This window comes from Akebia trifoliata, unplaced genomic scaffold (genome assembly GCF_017979445.1).
Source record: "Akebia trifoliata isolate Shusen 1 unplaced genomic scaffold, ASM1797944v1 Contig00676, whole genome shotgun sequence".
In the NCBI taxonomy this organism is placed as follows: Eukaryota; Viridiplantae; Streptophyta; class Magnoliopsida; order Ranunculales; family Lardizabalaceae; genus Akebia; species Akebia trifoliata.
The window spans coordinates 10,372-32,267 of record NW_028237140.1 but is presented as its reverse complement, the minus strand read 5'-3'; the positions used below and the strand labels follow the sequence as shown (position 1 = coordinate 32,267).

The window sequence follows — 21,896 nt, the reverse complement described above, 5'->3', positions numbered from 1 at the left end:
GAGAAAAAAAAATGCAATACCCAAAATCATCTACAATCAAGATAAAAAATAAATAAACAGAAAAAATAAATAAAATAAATCCAACTAAATAATAAAAAAAACTAAATCATCTTAGCAATGCTCCCATACTTGGAGTTTTTCAAGTTTGATCCTCAATAGTCGCCAGTGGAGTCGCCACTGAAAGCGCCCTCGATCTACTGGGTGCGCGGATCCGCTTTTGACCCTTGAGATTTGGGAGTCGCCACCTAGTTATTGTGGTCTAGGAACCAAACTGACTCTAAAATGGATAAAAACTAATCTACTATAGAAATCTGAATCCGGGGATCATGTTACGGGGTTGGAAGGTGTTAGGAACCAACCCCGCCCAGCCAATGCCGGTCTCTACTTATCCCAAATAAATCTACATCGCTAATGACAAACCTAGATTAAAAATTAATAAAAAAGCTTACCTTTGATCTGCAAAAGTGCTATTCCCTCAGATCTGGTGAAAATGACTCCTTGTATCGTATTCCTTACTTCGTTCTATCTCCGGATCTGATTTCTGATCTCCGAGGTAAGGTATCTCCTTCTTGGATCTGGGTGCTTCAAATTTATTGTGGATTTTTGGGATGTTTTTGAGATGTTTTTGGGTGTTTTTTAGGCTAAAATCAGAGTAGGGGTGTTAGGGAAGGAGTTGGGGCTCCAAAATTAGGGTTTTGGGGAGGTTATGGAGGCTTCTTCACCTACTTTTTCTAGGGTTTTTTCTTTGATACGAAAATAGGGTGTGGAGGCTCCTATTTATAAAGTTTTTTAGGAGAATTAGGGTTTCATTAGGGTTTCTTTTAGGGTTTCAATTAGGGTTTAGACTTTGGTCTCATGAGATGGACTTAGTCTTTAGGGTTTTAATTTAGGGTTTTGACTTTTAGTCTTATGAAATTGACTTGATTAGTTTAGATTAGGGTTTTGATTTAGGGTTTTGACTTTTAGTCTTATGAGATTGACTTGATTAGTGTTTTGATTTAGGGTTTTGACTTTAGTCTTATGATATTGACTTTAATACTTTGACTTTAGTCTTTCTTGGTTGACTTTAATGTTTTGACTTTAGCCTTACTTGACTTTTAGTCTTACTTGATTGACCTTAATGTTTCCTTTTTACATTTTTTTATGATTTATTTATTAATTTCAAAATTTTTAATTATTAAAGTTGTAAAATTACCGTTTTGCCCTCGGAGAGGATTTTTTACGTTTTAAGTCGATTTTCAATATTCCAGGATGTTTTGGAATCAGTTTTTCATAAGGAATTCAATGGAAATGTTGATTTTTGTCATTTATGAAATTTTTTGTGTGAAATGATCGTGAATTTTATGAGGGGTATTTTCGTAATTTTATCGAATTTTGTGAAAATTGGTGAAGTGGTTTATTTGGTTTCAATTTGTTGTTTTATGTGTTTGAACAGGTTTTCCTAAGCGTAATGTAGGCTCTAGGGTTGTTTTGATGTTAGGGGTATTTTGGTAATTTGGTCATTTTTAGTGATTTTTATCGTGAAGCTTCTTTTTGGTTTGCAAGATGATGATTTCTATGTTTCTGGGGTTGTATTTACCTAGCGTAGCGTGATTTCTAAGTTTTGTCAGTTCGAGATACCTCATCCGGATTTCTGAAACATATCTAGTAACAAAATGAAGCATTGGAATAAACATCCATCATTGGGAACCTTTGCGATCGGATTGACGAGTTGATTAATCAGGCGAATGCAAAAATGGGGTGTCTACAGAAGGATTAACAATGAGCAACTCAGTTGAAGTTTTATTCAATCGTCCATATCTAATTTTTCGACAGGGAGACAACAAATTTTTACTTTATGTTATTTTTACTTTTTTCTCTTTTCATCTATTTTATTTTATCTCAGACTTGTAATAGGTTTTAATTTGGTTGTAAACAAATTTTAAATTTATTTTGATTTGATCCAAGAAGGCTCAGATTGTAATAGATTTATGGAAGGACGATAGTAGGACATAATTGTCTCGGCCCCTCGGATTCGTACATTGATATTGGTGTCGATGGCCCGAGTCAACTCAACTAGTTTATCCCCCGTCTAAAATCAGAGGTAAGACTTGAACCCCCCACATAACTCGTGCAAATGGGTTTTTGTATTGCTTTTGGTTTAATTATCTGCACATTTCGGATTTGTACTTAGTTAAAAGGGTTCCCTTACAAGGATGACACTATAAGATAAGAGTCGAATTTCATCACTGAATTCTTACCCTATTAGGAAGTTGAATTCACAATAAGCCAAAATTAATTAAAGTCTGGTTAGACTTGACCTTAGGTCTCATCGATCTCAATAGGCAAAGCTAATTTGAGTTGCACCAATTGTACTTCTTGATTAAGGTCGGTGCCTAAACAAGATCCTACCCCATTGTACCCTGCTATATTAAAGATGTACTAGGGGGATAGACTACGTTTATTTCAGACGAAGAGGTGATTTAAGAATGCCCTTGCTCAAGTATTGTGAGCTATCTCTCATCTAGGGATTAAACTGGCAGCTTTGATTTTAAAGAATTGGGTTGGAGGCTAAGATTATCTCTTTGAAATATTTACGAACTCTAGTCTATAGAACCCATAAAGTTCTTTGTGAATTTTCCCCTATTTTCTATGTGAGTTTGTAATGTATATTAAAATAGATATAGAACCTCAAACAGATTTATATCGTCATTGAGTTTAGGAGAAAATCATGGATCACATGCATCTTGTGCGATAATTATGGTCCATTCTCCCAAGTGTTGTCCTCGTTTGTCCATGCTTCATGTTACGTAGACCAATATGCGTCATTCCCAAAATTCTTATTGGTTACTGACACCTAATTTGTTCAATCAACCATATCACGTAAATAATTGATTTTCCTCAGATACCATACCTAGACAGAATGAGTTCACTCAGGGTAGTCACTTTTGTAATCATAAGAATTTATATATACATAACACCTCGATGATAAATCCAACCATAATTTCTCAACAATACTATAATTCTCAACAATTCTTTAAATATAAAGTTGTAGGGTCAAAGTCAACATTCAATCACTTTTATTTGTCTTCCCCTCAATCTTTGTTATTAAAGTCATTAATGATTAAATTGTTAAATCAAGAACAACAGTTCATCCAACAACAACTCCATCAACAACAACAGGATATTGGTCAAGCCTTAGTTAGCCTGGGAACTCAGTTGAGTCACCTGGTATTACCTCTAGAAGAAGGAAAAATTAATCAATTTCGAAATTGAGGATATCTCCATCTTAGAAAATCCACCATTCTTTCAAAATAACCTAAATGACCAGTTCCACTCTTTTTAGGATTTCGATGATTATTTAATAACTAATAACCCCTTCTCAATTGAAGTTCAAACACAAATCAATGAGATTACAGTTCCAATCGAAATAATGATGAAAGTCCAACTAAGTTGTATTTCAAATTTCCAATGAGAAAGATGGTTGTGCAAGTATGGCTAAGGAAATTGATATATTATCAAAGGAGAATGTTGTCCAAGAAGAATCAAAGAACAACTTTGATTGGTTGGTTACATTAATTCCAAAAAATCTTACCACTACCAAATGCAAAACTTCTTTAAAGGTTAGTATGAATAATCAAACTTTGTATCCCATCCAACCTTCGATTTTACAAGATTATAAACACTATGTTTGTCTTACAATCTCCCTTTTCTTAAGGAATATGATGGTTGAGAACTATTTCGAAAAGGTGATGATACTAAGAACTGAGGGCAAATGAAGGATGTTGATCATTTTACAGAATCATTTTCATGTCCTTATGATGATCAAAATCTGTGTTACTACCATTTGGGATAAGAAGTTGATTTCTGTATCCGTCAAATTGAATGTTAGGAAAATTCTTAAAAATCAGACCTTTTTATAGGTCCGACTGAAGACATTAAGCGTTGCTTGGTAGGCATCCCATATGTTTTTATGAGCAGTGTAGTTAGGAAACAAATGTTTTCATATTTTCAAAAAAATAAAAATTTAGGAATTCTTTCTTTCTTCAATTAAAATGTGTTTATTTTTGTAGTTCAATTGTTTTTTAATTTGTAAGTAGGATTTCTTTTATGCATAACTATTTCAAACATTATCATTGTTATCTCTAAATTTTTTTTAAATTAGTCGTAATAATGTTTTGCACATTAATTCCCAATCTGTTTCAGGTGTGATCTAACATTTATCTCTATTTTCTTACTACTTGCATATTGAGGATAATGTTTCATTTAGGTTTGAGGGTATTAGGTTAACTCAAAATTGCATTGTTAATTTATTTACAATTAATTTATTTGCAAGTTTTCAAAAAAAATATAATACTTTTAAAATATTTTTTTCAAAATCTTTGTATGTACTTTTTACATATGAATTTCAAATTTCAGGCTCATGTCCTAATTTTTTATTATAAATTTTTTTTTGTTATTCTTCATTAAGAAAATCATAAAAAGATTACTTTGAAATATTCACGACACTTTTGATTGTGTTATTGGAAAAATAAGATTTTATGGAATAAAAGTTGAGCCTCTTATCTGTTTAGAGCATTAGGGAAAATCTAGTCTAGTGAAACATTGTCTTTTAGTTGGCTGGTTAGAAGAAAAATAAAACTGGGGTTAGTATGACTTGGACATCAACCATAAAATTAAACTGGGTACCTTGAAAAGGGCTACGTACTTTTTGAAAAAGAATACTAGAAAAATTGTGTGAAAAAGATCGAATCAAAGCAAAAATGCTAGAATTGAAAAGAAGTGCAAAATGAAAAGAGTCCAATGAAATCAAATAAAATAGTTTTCGTAGTATGAAAGCCGTCAATGCTAAAAATATGAGTAAGTTGGAATATCACTGATAAAGTCCCTTAGAGGTATTAAAGTGAATATCCACACCTTTGACAATCCTAGACAAGATGTTTAATTTTGAGTTAGAACTTAGGTAGAACTGATCATTCTTAGCAGTTAGAATGTGAAATCTTATTCTTGAAAAAGATGTTGCTTTTAAAATAAAAAAAATTGCATAGGCACTCAAGTTATTTTTAGAATTTTCTAAACTAATGAATGAAAAATTAGAACTCTTCTCAAACGTAAAAGACTTTTGACTGATTGTAAAATGTTGTTATCTTTTATTACATATATCGAATTTTGATTTTGATATTCTTATAAAGTATTTGAATTTTGTGGGTATATTCACTGCAAACCCTTACGAGTTAAACTCATCTATTAAGGATAACCTAGGAGTTTAAAGGCTTATAGTATTTGTTAAATACAGTCTTGTGATTAGACTATCGTTGTTCTTCTCACCGGAGTTAATATTAATCTTACTTTTACCTTACTTGTGGGACAAGTAGAGGATCGAACCCAAGAGAAAGGAGGAATAGAGTTAAGCTAAGAGGATAAAATTCAAATGAGCTAAAAGGAATTAAAACTATTTTTTTGGATTTTGAACTTATAAGAAGATGTAAAATTGCTAGAAAGTGAACTAAAATAAATAATTTTAAAAGCAAGTAAACTTATGAAATTAAAACACCATTAGAGGTGGATCTACCTAGAACATGTTGATGAGCAATTCCTAATCTCTAATCTTTTTTATAACTCAATCGTAAGGGCTTGGTGTTAGCTCCTTAGATCGGAAAGTTTTATAAATTAAATCAAGTGAGGGTACACAAACAAAGTAGAATTCTTTGAAAACTTCCCACTATCAATTATATAGTTTAAGCATATTTTATCTTGATCTAATCTAAGTATAAAGTATCTATATTAAGAATAAATGGTGCAAGAAATCTTAAAGAGAACTCATAAGCATTTTAAATAAAAGAAATGCATAAAACTAGAAATAACACAAGAACTTGCTCTAGGTTTTTCCACTCTCCAATGGAGGGGAACTTAGCCTAATGTCATTGCAAGAGAAGGAAGATAAGAGATGAAAGAACTTTTCTTCATTTCATGAAGAAACTTACAACTTCTTCTTCTTCTATTTCTTACAAGACTATTTATCCAAAAGAAAATAACTAGAAAATAAAAATACAAAAAATAAGAAAATAGGCTAAAAACCTTAGAATAAAGGAGTCTTGGATAAGAGAACCAAGAGGAGACCCTTTCTCTAGAGATTGAGGTTCCATTTATAGAGAAAAATGTGTGTAGAAGAGTCTAAAAGTAGCCTCCACTTTTCTTTGCACAAAAAGACAAAAGAGGAGAATATGAGTTAAGGATTAAGGCATTCCAAAGGATTAGGGCATTCCAAAGTGGGCCCAAATGCTTTTGCTTTGAGATTTTGATTTCAAATTATTGATTTTCTGCACAAGAAACACACGTAATTAGATTTATCTAATAAATGAATTTATTTATATATAATTAAGTCTAATTGACATGCAACATGGTACTTTGAGGCTTATCATAATTATTACCTTAATACGGAGAAATAAGGATAAAAATCAAGATAAATGTCCAGAAATTTTGGGTATAATTGAGTGTTTCGAGACACTCATCATCTTGTAACCTATAAAAGTGGTTTGTAATTTAGTTTTACTTAATTTTTGCTCATGACCAAAAAAATATAAGTTCGGGGGTATGATTAAGGTCTAGAAATTAGTTTCTAAAGTCCTAATTTCATAAATTTTATAAATAAATTATTCACTAAATCCCCTAATTAGATATAATTCATTGTTAGCTCATAATTATTATTGATTTCAAATAAATTATGCATTTAGGACCTAATTACGATTATTTACATGTAACAAGAGCAAGTCGCAAAGTCTCAAGATGAATCAAAAAAATTCGAAGATTACATTGCAATCTAGGGTTTAAAACAAGACCTAGAACCAAAATTTAAGTCCATTGGGCCCATATAGACTGCGGCACAATGAGTACCCAGTGCGGCGCGACTATGGATCATTGCTCAAGATTTATACAGAAGCTGGTGGCTGTAGAAACTTTGTATTGGATTAGGGTTTTGAAGTTGTGTTGTTTACGAAAGAATTCCAAACCCTAAAAACCTTAATCTAGTTTCTATAGATAAGAAACTAGACCAGAACCAAAAATTATCTCATCTCCTCTAAGATCATTTTCTCTAGTTTTCTTATATTTTATATTTTTTAGGTTTTAGATTAGTTTCTGTTAAAGCTTTGTAATGAAGGATGATTCAACTAATGTTTAGACTCAAGATCAATGAAAAAGACTTTTCATATTTCTCATATCTCTTCTCTATTTTATTTTCTTATTTGTTGTTTCTTGCAATGATTATCGGCTAGACCCTTTATTAGAGAGGTCAATGAAGCCAGATCAATATTTTCTCTCATAGTTAATTTTCCCTTTACCTTAAGCTTCATAGTTTTCATTGTGAAAATTCTTAAGTAGGGATTATTGGGTTGAGTATTTGATTTAACTTTCGATCTATCGACATTTGTTTTCTTGAGAAGATCAGGCAAGTAAAGGACAAATTAATTTAAAGAGAGGATTTGCTCAGGTGGATCTAACCCATCTAAGATTTACATTGCATTTTTATTTCTTATTTTACATTTAGTTAATTAGTGATACTCTTTCCTAAAATTGTTTTAATTTGGTTACCTTCAATTTTAGTTAGTTTTGAGTTTAAAAAAATTGTCGAATTAACGTTGTCTCTGTGGATCGATCATTGCTTGTCAAAGTTTATTTTGTTCACTATTTTATTGATAATCTATATCAAACACTCATCCGTTATACATAAGTACTATTTAAAATCATAGGAAATGGACAAAGAGTTTGCTAACTCTTTTTCACTAGTGTTTCACCAACTAGTTCAGTAACTTGTTATTACACATTAAATCTACTTCCTAGGATCTCCATTTATGTACATTGGGTTTCCATCACATACTAAATATTTACATAAGCTTTAGTCCCATTCCCCTCGATGTTTTACTCACTAACCCTCTAGTTAGTGGTTTTGTTCATGGATCTACTTAGTTTCTTTTTGACCTTACAAAGTCAAAAGCAATCATTCCATTCGTCAATAATTGTCTAACCACACTATATTTAAGATGTATGTGTCTACTCTTACCATTATATACATGGTTTTTATCCTTAACTATAGCAACTTAATTAGCTATCATAGGGAATTCATATTGATGGCAATGATTTTTCCTATAAGGGAATACCTATCAAAAAATTTCTCAACCATTCATCCTCATTTCTAGATAACTCTAAAGTATGACTTTGAATCCATTATAGATTTAGCCATACATGTCTACTTGGATGATTTTTTAGAGACAACTCCTCCACCTTCTGTGAAATATAATCACTAGTAGATTTTGATTCATCGGATTATAAAATCCAATTCACATTATTGTACCCTTCTAACACATTTGGGCTTCTACTAAAATGTAAGCTCATATCCATTCCTCTCAAATATATGAGAACTTGTACTAATGATGTCCAATGATCTCTACTAGAATTACTAATGAGAAAAAAGCGAACAAGCATTCGCTTGCAAAATGAATGCTTGCGTACTTAGATAACGGATTAACATTCACTGTCAATAGTGAATGATTGTTCGCTTCAGTCTCACTCCCATGGATTTTGCATGAAAAATAAAATGGAGCCTCATGGTTTGAGATCCTTTTTTTTAAGTATTAAGCTATGTGTACAAAATTAAATAAATAAATAGGAGACTTACAATGAAGATACTAGACAATTAGTCAAAAAATCCAATAAAGTTCTTGAGCTTTCTATTTATTTTCATAGAGTTCCCACACTTTTACTCTCAAAATGAAAGAAACTAAAAACAATTAAAAAGCTAGAAAAAAAAGGTTTTTTTTTGGCATTGCTCAAGACATTCCTATTAATAAATGCATAAGACGATTTTATTACAAAAAGAGCTTAGGGAAAATACAAAAAAACACTTAGAAGTACTACTATTTGGCCAATGCAAATTGTCATTCTCTTAGATAATGATCTTAGATAGAGAATGGTCATTCGCTGTAAAATCTCAAGTTTTTTATTCGTATCTCGAGAAAAAATAAATAGTAAAATTTTGAGAAAATCTTGAAAGTAAGACTTAGGATAAAACTGTAGGATTTTATTTTGATCATTTTTTATGAAACCTGACCTCAACATTGGATTTAAAATGGCTGAAAAACATACTTTATCTTCTAAGCACACTCAAATATGAGTCCAAAAAGAAAAATTACAAAATCCTCGATTTTCAAGTCGGACCAGACTAAAATAAAGACTTTTTCTAGAAAAAGAATTTTTAAAATTTGATCATATCATTAGGTTTATAATGAAAAATTATAGAAAATGGACTATTTACTTGTTATTTTTGGAGTCCAAAAAGTCGAATTATCGTCAAAAAGGGAAATAATGTCAATTTTAAGGTCCCATCGGACTGAAAAAGTAAATTTTTGTTAGAGATAAAATTTATAGAATTTTACCATACCATTAGATCCAAAATAAAAAATTATACAAAATAGAGTATTCATTCGTCACTTTTAGAATCCGGACGGTCAAGTTATCATCAAACGAAACAACAGGTAAAATACTGATTTTGTCCCAAAACTTATATAAATATTTTTTTAAACGAATTTACTGTTCATCATCATTTGAAATTGTCCAAAACCAGCCGTGGGTTTTAACAAAAGAATTTTAGATTTTTCTCGACTTTCAACCTAGATTCGTCTCGAATAGGCCGTCGTTGATTTCTTACGCAGAAGGAAAAAACGTCCGCAGCCTCGACCTCTACAAAACTCACCCAATTTTCTTTCGTTTTATATTCTTTTTTATCCTGTATCTTCAAAAATTAGTAGTATGTGATACAGGAATTTTGATTTTTCAACTTCGAATTTCATCTATTTTGAGGCCAAACCGTTCTTCGTTATAGAAGGGAGAAAGGATGACGGCATTGAGATCTTCAAAATCTTTGGGCCAGATTCAAAAATCAACTTCCTCGACATCTGATCCATCTCGATTTCTATGCCCATTATCTTTATTTTTGCGCATGTACTTTAATTCTCTCGTATAAAGATGGTAAGGAACTCTCAATTTATATTGGTAACCGTAGATTGTGAAAATTATATTTAGAATTATTATTGAAAACTTGTGATATGTTTTAAAAAAATGTAGAATTCTTTTCTTTATTTCAAATTCACGTCAGAACTTGCATATTTGATATGTTTAATTATATTTTATATCAAATTATATGTGGGTAGAATATTTCACCGGATTATTTCCGTCAATTAGGTTCTGTGTACTACTTAGACCCTGTTTCGATATAAGTTTTGTAAAGTTTTAATTTAAATAATAAAAATAAATTTTAAAGTGTGAAAAATGATTTGATATCGAAAAATAAATATTTGAGTGAATGAATCTAGAAAATAAATGATGTGTTTGAAAACGTAAAAAAGTATAAGAATAAAAAAAAAGGAAAAAGATGATGAAATGGTAAAATGTAAGAGTCACACCTGAGAGGTGATGTCTGTATTTTACATTGTAATGTTGTGTGTAAGTTGGTAAATGGATATCCAGGGATAACGATATTGGTTGCATGTTTATTTACTTTCTATAGCACAAGACGCAGGTTATGTTTATGTTCTGTTATTTATTTTAAGCTTCGTGGCCACAATTGCATGATAAGAAACTAGATATCCATTTTTAACTCTGTAATGTTAATTTTTTATTTATTTTCAAAGAAAAATAATGATATATATATAGCTATTTTGTAAACTGTTAAAGAGTTTGCGAATACTTAAAGAGATAATCTGTCATATCATCCAGAGTGATATATTATCTTGGAATGTACGGTATGGACAAACAAACTCATACGTGGTATGGGACGTGTACGAGAGTAGAGTCACAACTAGAATCCAGGTTTATTTCTGTAAAAACCTGAGTTTTTGAATCGTATCTCGAAAAAAAATAATGAAATTTTAAGGAAATCTTAAAAGTGAAACTTAGGGTAAAACTGTAGGACCTTATTCTAATCATTTTTAATGAAATCTGATCTTACCATTGGATTCAAAATGATAAAAAAATATACTTTAGCCTATAAGCACGCTCAAGTGCAAGTCCGAATAGAAAAGTTTCAAAATCTTCGATTATCGAGTCGGACCAGGCTAAAATAATGACTTTTTGCTAGAGCAAGAATTATTAATATTTGATTATATCATTGGGTTCATAATAAAAAATTATTAAATATAGACTATTTATTTGTCATTTTTGAAGATCAAGAAGTTGAATTATCATCAAAAACGAAAATAACGTCAATTTTAGGGGTCACCTCAGGCCAAAAATATAAAATTTTATTAGAGATAGAATTTGTAAAAATTAACTATACCATTAGATCTGGAACAAAAAATTAAATGAAATAGAGTATTCATTCGTTATTTTTGGAGTCCAGATAGTCAAATTATCATCAAACGAAACAATAGGCGAAATACCGATTTCGCCCCAAAATTTATATAAATAAAATTTTTTATTTTTTTTAATTCTTCGTCTCTTCCAACCCATCCAAAATAGCCAACGAAATTTTTTTAAGTATTTTTTTTTTTTTAAACTTCAACCTCAGATTCACGACAAAAAGTTCATCGTCGACGACCGACGCAGAAGGGAGAAACGTCCGCAGTCGTGTTCTCTACAAAACCCACCCAACCTTTTTTTGTTTCACTTTCTTTTTCACCCCGTATTGTCAAAAATCAGTCGTATTTATATACGGGAGTTTCGAAACTTTGACCTTGGATTTCATCCGTTTCGGGATCAAACAGTCCTCCATCGTAGAAGGGAGAAAGGATGACGACGTTGAGATCTTCGAAACCACCGGATTAGATTCGAAAATCAATCACCTTGAAGTACGAGTCGCCTAGATTTTTGTGTTATTCATCTCGATTTTTGCACACGCGATTCGATCCTATCGCCTAGAGACTGTAAGGAACTCTCAATTTCTATTAGTAATCGTAGATTATGAAAATTGCATTTAAGATTTTATTTAAAAATTTGTGGTGAGTTTCTAAAAATATAGAATTCAATTGGTAATTTCAAATTCACGCCAGAATTGCATATTTGATATGTTTAATTATATTTTATAACAAATTATACGTGAATAGGATTTTTTACTGGGTTATTTCCGTCAGTTGGGTCTTGTACACCGCTCGGACCCCGTTTTGATCTAAGTTTTGTATTTTTTTCAATGTTATTGATAAAAATGAATTTCATAGTTGAAAAAATGATTTATTATTCAATGAACTCAAATTGAGTTGATGAATATTAGAAAGTGGATATTTTATTTGAAAGATTGAAAAAGGTAAAAATCGAAAAAAAAAAAGGGAAAAAGGATATGAAACGGTAAAATGTCAAAGTCACACTCGAGGGGTGATGTCTGCATTTTACATTAATTGCTTGGTATTTTGTGTGAATCAACAAGTTTTTGATGTCCAATTGTTTGATATTTTTTTGAGAATCAACAAACTAATTGGAAGATTGTTCTTTGTCTTACATAAACATGTTGCTGTGTATGGTTTTTGGTGAATAATGGATGATTGGGTCATGACGTACATTTCCTCACCATTATTATTTATTTATTTTAATCTTGGTCAATGAATCCATTTTCGATTTTCTCGAAAGTTATAGAGGCCTCAGAAAAGGTAACCTATTATCCCCATTCCTTTTTAACTTTGGTTATAAAGGTTTTTGGGTGGATGATGTCAGGGCAATGAACATAGAAAGCTTGATGGCTGCATGGTTAACGACTAGGGTCCTGGGATTTCGTATCCCCAATTTGCAAATGGTGCATTTGTTTTTATGAATATGTGCTCTAGTGACTAATTGGGTTAAAAATTTTTGCTTGGCTGCTTTGACTTTTGAGGTGTCTCAAGTTTGGCCTTTAACCTCAATTAGAGTAAGATGCTTGGGTGGTTAGGCTAACTCCTTTACTATGCCTTGGTTTCCCTTTTGTGGCAGCTATGAAGAGCTCTTCTATTTGGGACTCGATAATAAAAAGAGTGACGAGAGATTAGGTTCTTGAAAAGTTGGATATGTGTAATGGAGGTAAATTGACTCTCTAAAAGAGTTCGCTTGTTAGAATTTTAGATGGCGTTTGGATAGGACTCCTTGGCTACTTCTGACTCTTGTGGAGAGTTAGAAGTCGTTTGGATAATTTAGATAAACAACTCTTTTGAAGAATTACTCCACGCAAGAGCAAAAAATTGCTCTTTATGAAAAAGTCGCTAAAACCTACTTCTCAATTTCGCATCTTGCAGGGAGTAATATTCTAACGGCTCATTTTACCGAAATACCCCTAACTTTATTAACTTTTACGAAAATACCCCCTTTTATTTTCGTCCTAAATCAGACGAAGAAGGGTAACTCGCCCCTTCTTCTTCTTCGTTCTTGCTTGTAGTCATTCGGCCAAGAGAACAGGTGCTTCGCCCTCCCTCTCTCTCTCCGCAAATCAACTATCTGATTATGCTCTCCTCCTCTCCTTCTTTCGATTTTTCTATTTTTTTTTCACATATTTTTTTTACTTCATCGTAGATTTTTTTAAATAAATAAATTATTTAAATTGTCTAAAAATTTACAGAGGGAGCTAAAGATCGATTCGTCTCCTCACCAATCTTGTTTCTCTTCAATCCCTGTAAGTTCATCTTTTTTTTTTCTCTCTATAGCTTTTTATTCTTTAATTTGTTTTTTTTTTTTTTAACTGTGATCCTTTATTTATTTAAATGATTTATTTGTTTCAATCAATTTGCCCAAATCAATTTGAGGTCATGGTTTAAGCAATTACCCATGTTTCTTTTCCATATTGCCAAGATTTTATCTTTTGGTAAATGGGGTGTGTGGGGGGGGGGGGGGGGGTCACAACTTTTGTGTGTGTGAATGAACTTTAGTTCTCTTGGGTGAAAATGAAGAAAAGATGATGTTGAAGAAAAAAAATTCTAGTCCTGTGAAGTGAGATTCAATTTTAATTGATTAATTGTAAGATCTAGAAATCTGGATTCAGACTATATGCAACAGTTGCATTAATCTTGTGGCTATGATTGAATGCCATTACTTTTATTTGTTTACCCATAGCTCAGTTGGTTTGACACATTGCAAAGAAACTTTGAGGTTGTGAGTTCAAGTCCAGCTTACCCATAAAAAAATGCCTTTACTGAAGTGAGAAGTAGTGTGTTTTTGTCTATTCAAGAAAAAATATGCTATTTTTTAATTTTTAATTTGTATGTTTCAGATCAAATCACCTAAGAAGAGCTTAAGGATGGCTTGGTGATAAACTTGCTTGACAGGGCCAAGTGTTCTATTTCAGGTATATCTACCACATATAATCAGTTGCTAGCTTCATCATTCACTACTTGCACTCATGAGTTCTTTCCGAGAGGCAGATTATGAGAGAAATATTTTTGTTGTTGGTGATACTTCTACTATTCCTCATGAGCTTGTGAAAATTATTTTCAATGAAGTAACATGTAACTACATACCCGAGTAATTGGATTTCAATAAAGATAATGATTAGGAGAATTACATCGATATAAATTACCTGAGTATCAACATTAGATTCATAAACTTTTTGTAATTAGTATCACGGCGGCATTTTACATTTCCCCACATTCAGCAATGACACATGCAAGTTTAGGACGGTTGGTAGGGAAGAGTGAGAGTATGTTGTTATATGACATGTTTTCCCTCAGTCTTCTCTTAGATTGAATCTAACAGTATTCTTGTGAGTTGTGAAGGATTGTACTTTGGGGAGGGCAAAAGAATTGGACCGGCTCTCCTAGCCAGGACCCTAACACTTAGGTGTTAAAGCACTGGCCTAGGCGTTGCACACAATAGTGTTTTTCAATACACAAGTGAAATTCATAGATCCTTAAATAACTCCAATAAATTATTTTCAACTGATTCCCTTCTTTCATTCAGGTTAATCTTCAATATAAATAGCCTCAATAAATTATCTTCAACCAATTTCTCTCATTTATTCATGCTTGAAGCCATAACTATCCCATTTATCTATTTTCAGGAAGGATTGTCAGTAAAACATATCTCACTCCTTTCCAAGAGTGGGAACTATGTCCTTGAAACACAAAATATATCCTGTTTTTTCTTGTTAGCATTCTATGGCTATGCTTATTATTACATTTTTTTCTTTGATTCTCATTTACATATTATTTTTATTATTTAATTCGTCTACAATATATAAACAAATAAATAAATCGATCATAATGTCATGTCCAAGTGAAGTGGGGATAATTCATTTCTGTCGCCATAGCTTTGTTAGAGAAGTGTGGAGCATCCTTTTTCCGTCCCGTTGGGAATATTTTGGACTATTCCTCATGGTCAAGTGATAAGGAAGCTTCACTCATGGAAAGAAAGAAAAACAACATATTTTTCAAGGAATAGAAAAGGACATTGAGCCAATTGGGTAGAAAACAAAGCCCTTTCAATTTTTCTGGTCTTCTGTTTCATAAGAATGTAGAGTTCTTCATTTTAAGGACTTCCTTTTGATGAAGGTTGTTGTAAGGCTACAGGGTTTGCACGTATTGTACTAAACACCAATGATGTCAGAACAATGTTAACCAAGAATATTGAGTTAAGCATTGACCTTGTACTTGACCACAATATGAACACCACAATTTTAAACTTTAACCGAATGTAATATTATGACACTAATTTGTGGTTCCATCATAAAGGGAACTCCTAGTGTTATAGAGAAGACAAAGGGGGTACATAATTAATGCAATATAACCTGAAAATAGTAGAGAACTTACAAATAACTCACCTTCTTTATTGCTAGCCAACCTTGTTTCCATCTCTCATCACCATCATCTCCAGGCCAAGGTATTCTTGAACTTTTCATTTTGCTCCTAAGTTCATTTATCTATCACAAAATAAAATAAATAATATCAAAATCAGAACCCAAGACTTTGTATCCCCGTAATTAATGTACCCATGACTTTGCATTACCCAAATTAATGTGCCCTACTACTTGATGGACTTTGTACTTAGTTGCTTTTTTATATAAGATTAGGACTCATTGTATGTAATCAAATCTATTAACACTTGTGTTCATTTTTATCTTCCATAGTTATGTGTTCTAATTTATATTTCTTGATGAAAAGTTAGTTCTTTGAGTGTTGTGTAATATGAAGTTTTACTTGTTGGGATGAACAAGGACTTCTGATTTTTCAAGACATCCTTATTATAACATGGGCTTGTGATTTACCAACAATGGATGAAACCGTAGTTAGAAATCTCAGTATTATTCAGCAGTAAGATGATAGAAAATTATAGTGTGATACACTTGGAAAGGTAGAAAATGCTTCAGTATGCTTCAATTCAAAGATACATCATACTAACCCATGTTCAATACAGAAATGCTAAAAATAACATGTCGGTGACATAATAAAATAATAAAAGCTGAGGATATGATAAATCATCAAATACGAGACCTTAGAAAATATATATTACCAATTGGGAAGGAGCTTTCATTTGTAAGATAGTTCCTTGTATTGCTTGGAGTTTTGAAGGGTCGCCGCCATTTACAAGCCTATTGAAAGAAGAAACCTTGTTTGCTAGATCCTATGAAAGACCAAATTAATATTCATAAACGTCAACAGAAAGCCGATAATTAGAAAGTTGATCACATGACAATGCCAAATCAAGATAAGACAATCACATATAAAACGATTGATTTTTTTTATGTGCGTATAAAGGGTTCATATAAATGAGTAGAGCTAGCCCCTAATGATGTTGAAGGCACTCATAATTCTTGTTCTTGGAACCTTTGATATGGACTAAAAGAATTTTATCTCATTATTTTTCATTTATGTGATTTCCCAGGCAAGGACAAACCCAATAAAATATTCAGAAATATTTCCAGCAAAAAAAAATAAAAAAATTGGGGGTATAGGAAAGATCCTTTTTTGGCTCTCTTTAGCCCTATGTCTCTTATCTCCTAGGTCTTCCTCCATTAGATATATAAACCTTAGAGTGATTGTGGACTTAGACCCATAGCTAAGTTGGTTTGACACATTGCAAATCAATTTGAGGTCATGGTTTAAGTCCATCTCTCCTTCTTCCGATTTTTCTATTTTTTTTTTCCACATATTTTTCTTTATTTCATCGTAGATTTTTTTAAATAAATAAATTATTTAAATTGTCTGAAAATTTACAGAGGGAGCTAAAGATTGATTCGTCTCCTCACCAATCTTGTTTCTCTTCAATCCCTGTAAGTTCATCTTTTTTTTTTCTCTCCTATAGCTTTTTATTCTTTAATTTGTTTTTTCTTTTTTTTAATTGTGATCCTTTATTTATTTAAACGATTTATTTGTTTCAATTCGTAATCTTTCTGTTATTTGTTTGAATTTAGTTTGGTAGAATAATTTGTATATATATATATATATATATATATATATATATATATATATATATCTATATATATATTTGAATTAAATCTTTTTTGTTGAAAAAGATATCGAATTAAATTAAGTCCTGCTAAACTTTCTATTAAGTTGTCCTTGCATTTATTTGAACATTGCATTTCTCTCACCTATGCACTACAGCATCCACCAATTGCTATTTATCTTCTTTTTTTTTTTTGTTTGTGGTCATATGATGAGTTCATCTGGACACTGACTCATTCCATCTCAGTTGAGGCAAGGGGTCGAAATGAGAAATTTTGGTTTTTGTCTCGAGCTCATCTTATCATTGTCTCAATTTCTTCACTATTAGTCTATTATGAAACTACCTCCACCAAGAACATGTTGATCCACAATTACCATTATGGAGGTGAGACTTACATAGTTAACAACTCAACCAAGATAAACAACTCTTATTGTACCTATGTTTCACTCCAACACCAACACCACCTTAGCACCCTCATCATTGTATTTAATTACTATGCAGACTGCAATGCATCACGAGGCACAATGACATGCGATTCCACACCCTTCTCAAACATCCAAGAGTATTCCAATTCATGTGATAAACCCGACATATCTATCATTTCTCTTCTTTTTTTCTTCAAATCTTTATGCTTTAAATTTATTTTGATTAGTCTTCCTGGTTGTTTTTCTGCCATATCTCTTCATAGATTTTTTATTTACCCTTAAAAATCTCATTGTTGTAATAGGAAAAAAAGTGTCCCTGAATTTATTATCGTCCAAGTTTTGTCCATTTACTTTAATTGTTAACAGAAAATATCCGAAAACCAACGTAAGATAAACGAGTTGACTACTGAATCAGACAAAACAAAATTTATCTGGACTCGAGAAATTCACAAGACATTTATCGATATATGTCTTGAATTTGTCCAACAAGGTCATAGAAATGGCCCTACTTTGGAGAAACAAAGTTGGAAAGACCTTCGGCAGAAGCTTAAGAATAGAGCAAATGTACACGTTGAATTGAAACAACTTAAGAACCATTGGAATAAAACCAAGCTTGATTGGAAGAGTTGGAATGGTTTAATGAATATGAGTGGTATTGGATATGACAGAGTAAGGAATGTCATTGTTATGGATGATGCTTGGTGGGCTGATAGGTTGAAGGTAATACTCTAACCTAGTTTATCCAATTGTAATTATTCTATCAAATATTTATATTAATATTTATTCTTTTTTATAGACTCATTCAATTGAGAGTAAATTTCATTCCAAGGGACTCGAATTTGTTCATGAGCTAGACCTTATATTCGGTGGGACTACATCCACTGGTTCTCATGTCCGATCTCCTGCAATGAATTATGAGTTTATTGAAGAGAATCTGGATGATGATGATGATGATAGTCCTAATTTAGTCTCTAAGACTCAACCAGAAGTATAATCTGAGACCCAACTTCCATCAAATATATCTCAAAATACAGATAATCTTCAAAGTGAGAACATAACTCATGCACCTTTAAAAAGAACATCATCTGGTGGGGAATCCCAGTTACGAAAAAAGAAGGCAACCAAAATAATTATATATTTGAAAAACAGTTTGGTCAACTTGTTCAGGCTATTAAGGATAAGGGAAAGACTAATATCGCAGATTGCGTTGCGTTATTAGATGAATTATCAGATGATATTTCATTCATGAGTGAATTATATGTTGGGCATGCGATAACTTTGAAAAAAAGAAAGGATTCAGAGATATGTTCTATTGTTTTAAGACGAAAGAGGTGCGTCTACAGTGGTTGGTGGGTAGAAGGCAAAGGTCAACTAGTGGTAGTTCTGGTGGTCGTAGCGATATGTAGGATTTATCTATGTCGGATGTTTTTCATCTTTATCTATGTCGGATGTAATGGAGATATTTATATCTTTTTAATTAGATGTTTTTTATCTTTATCTATGTCGGATGTAATGGATATAGTTATGTTTTTTGTTTGATGTTTTTTGTCTTTACTTATGTCAGATGTTTTTTATTTTTATCAATATCAGATGTAATAGAGATATTTATGTTACGTTTAAATCAGTATTGATTATCGGTTGATCATGGTATTTTGGTTATTTATAAGTTTGATTTTTGATATTTTATAATATATTTGAAAATAAACATACTTGATGGATTCATCGTCAGATGCATTTTTGATGTCGTCATCATCGGATAAAGAGGTGATGGATTCATTGTCGGATGAAGAGGTGATGGATTTATCGCCAGCTGAGGATGTTTCAGATTCATCTTCGGATGATGATCTTGAACTATTAGCAATTGGTATGGTAGTAAGCCAGATTTTACCTCAACAAGAATATATTTTAAATAAACAACCCAAGACAAATTGTGATTTTGTTGGAGAAAATTATATAAAATATGTTTTATCAGGAAATAATTATATATGTCATGAACAATTTAGAATGGAGAAACACGTTTTTTACAAATTATTATCATCTCTTCACGACGAGGCAAACCTAAAAAGTACGAGACGCATTTCTTTACAAGTCTCTTTGGCAATGTTCCTAATGATATTAGGATAAAATGCAAGTATGAGATTGACTGCTAATCGATTTCAACATTCAGAAGAGACTATAAGCAGACATTTTCATAGAGTTTTGGAGGCAGTTCTACGTTTATGTAGGACTCTTATCGTACCCCGATACTAGAATGAGATCCCTCCTGAAATTCGGACTAGTCGAAGATACTGGCCTTTCTTTAAGGTAATTTATTACAATTTTTTTATTAACACCAATATATATTTTTTTAATTGATGTATTTACTTATACATTATTATTTCATCATGAAGGATTGCGTGGGAGTGATAGATGGTACTCATATTGGAGCACATGTTCTTGCAACAGACCAACTTCGTTTCTTAGGTCGAAAGGGCATAACACAGAATGTGTTGGCTATATGCTCCTTCGACATATTTTTTACGTATAAATATATTGTTGAAAACCATCACTGATCCCAATTCAGGATTTCCACACCTATCAGAAGGTCGGTATTTACAGTATTAATTTATATAGTACTTTATTTACTTAAATAAGTTTATAATGATTGTAGTTGTTCATTTTGATTGTTAGGTAAGTATTATCTGGTTGACTCTGGATATCCATTGATGGACGGGTATTTGGCACCATATAGAGGTGTTTGTTATCATCTACAAGATTTTCGGAGAAGGGTATGGGAGAAAGGGAAGAAAAAATTGTTCAATCATCTACATTATTCCCTACGCAATGTCATTGAAAGATGGTTTGGTGTTTTGAAGGCGCGATGGGCAATTTTACGTGACATACATTCGTATTTATTTGATACGCAACGAGATATTGTGATTGCCTATATGGGATTACACAATTTTATTCGAAAAGAAGGTTTATCAGATGTGAAATTTGCCCAATATGATCAAGATAATTTTATAGAAGAAGGATACACATCTTTAGATCATAGAAATCCAATTGTGCATTCACATCGTCAAGCAAATAGGGCTATGGAACAAAAAAGAGAAGTCATAGCAGAAACTATAAAAGAGGCCTATGATCGGCATGATATTAATATATAAGAATGACTTGTCTTAAATTCAGTACTTTAATTTAAATGATGTTAAACATTTGACTTGTTATTTTTGTAAGTTGTTTTAAATTTATCTATTTTGATTTTTCATGCATTTGAAATCTTTGATTGTATTTTTAATGGTACTTTGTTGTTCGTGTGGTCGAGAGTTGGTTATTATTACTGCTAGAACCAAAGAAAATAAAGGTAGAAAATTTTATTGGTGTCTATCTTAGAAGGTAATAATTGTCAATAAGACATATATGAATTTATCATATTTCTCTTACAATATATATATTTTTATTACAACCTAATGAAATTTATTTATTCTTTAATTCTAGAATGATACTAGAGGATTTTTATGGGTTGATGAAGTTGAATCTATTGACGAAGTTGATGTAACTGATAAACTTGTGAAGAAAAATGCACAACAAAAGACTATGAATGATTTATTTTTTTATGCATCATATTGCAGTTTATAACAATTTTAATTTTAATAGTTGTGTTAGTTATAATGTGTTATTTCTTAAATAAATATATGTAGATTTTATGTATGAGATTTGTTTAAGTATGGATATATATATCAGGATTTGGTATGTTTGAGACATCTTTTTATATATATGGTAATTCAACAGGTGATAGGTTAAACCATCCAATTTTTAAGGGAGGTGTTAATTTTTTTTTAAAATTTGAGTATAATGGATTTAAACACATTATATTAATATTTAATATTTAAAAATTATATATATTATATTAATATTTATTTATTATATTATATTATATTATATTTATAGTTAAAATGTCAAAAACATTATAGTTTGAAGGCATATTATGATACTAAAAAACAAAAAAATAGTAACTGGTATAATATAAGGGTATTCTGGTCTTTTTTCTAAAAGTCATGAAAAGTTAGTATGGTTCCTAAACAGACTTCCAGCACAAAAGTACTTCTGCCAGTACTTCACAGAGTT

At 31.4% G+C, this 21,896-nt stretch overlaps 1 long non-coding RNA gene across 2 annotated transcripts; it reads left to right on the top strand.

Moving 5' to 3' along the window:
* Window positions 1–13,321: 13,321 nt before the first annotated feature.
* On the top strand, window positions 13,322–21,587 carry LOC147381176 (uncharacterized). Of its 2 annotated transcripts, XR_015174732.1 has the most exons (7): window positions 13,322–13,386; window positions 13,547–13,600; window positions 14,195–14,269; window positions 17,135–17,188; window positions 18,458–20,093; window positions 20,180–20,373; window positions 20,460–21,587. It is a non-coding gene; the product is annotated as an uncharacterized LOC147381176 (long non-coding RNA). The 2 variants fall into 2 exon arrangements; XR_015174731.1 differs by lacking the exons at window positions 13,322–13,386; window positions 13,547–13,600; window positions 14,195–14,269; window positions 17,135–17,188 and having other exon boundaries at window positions 17,386–20,093.
* Window positions 21,588–21,896: the final 309 nt, after the last annotated feature.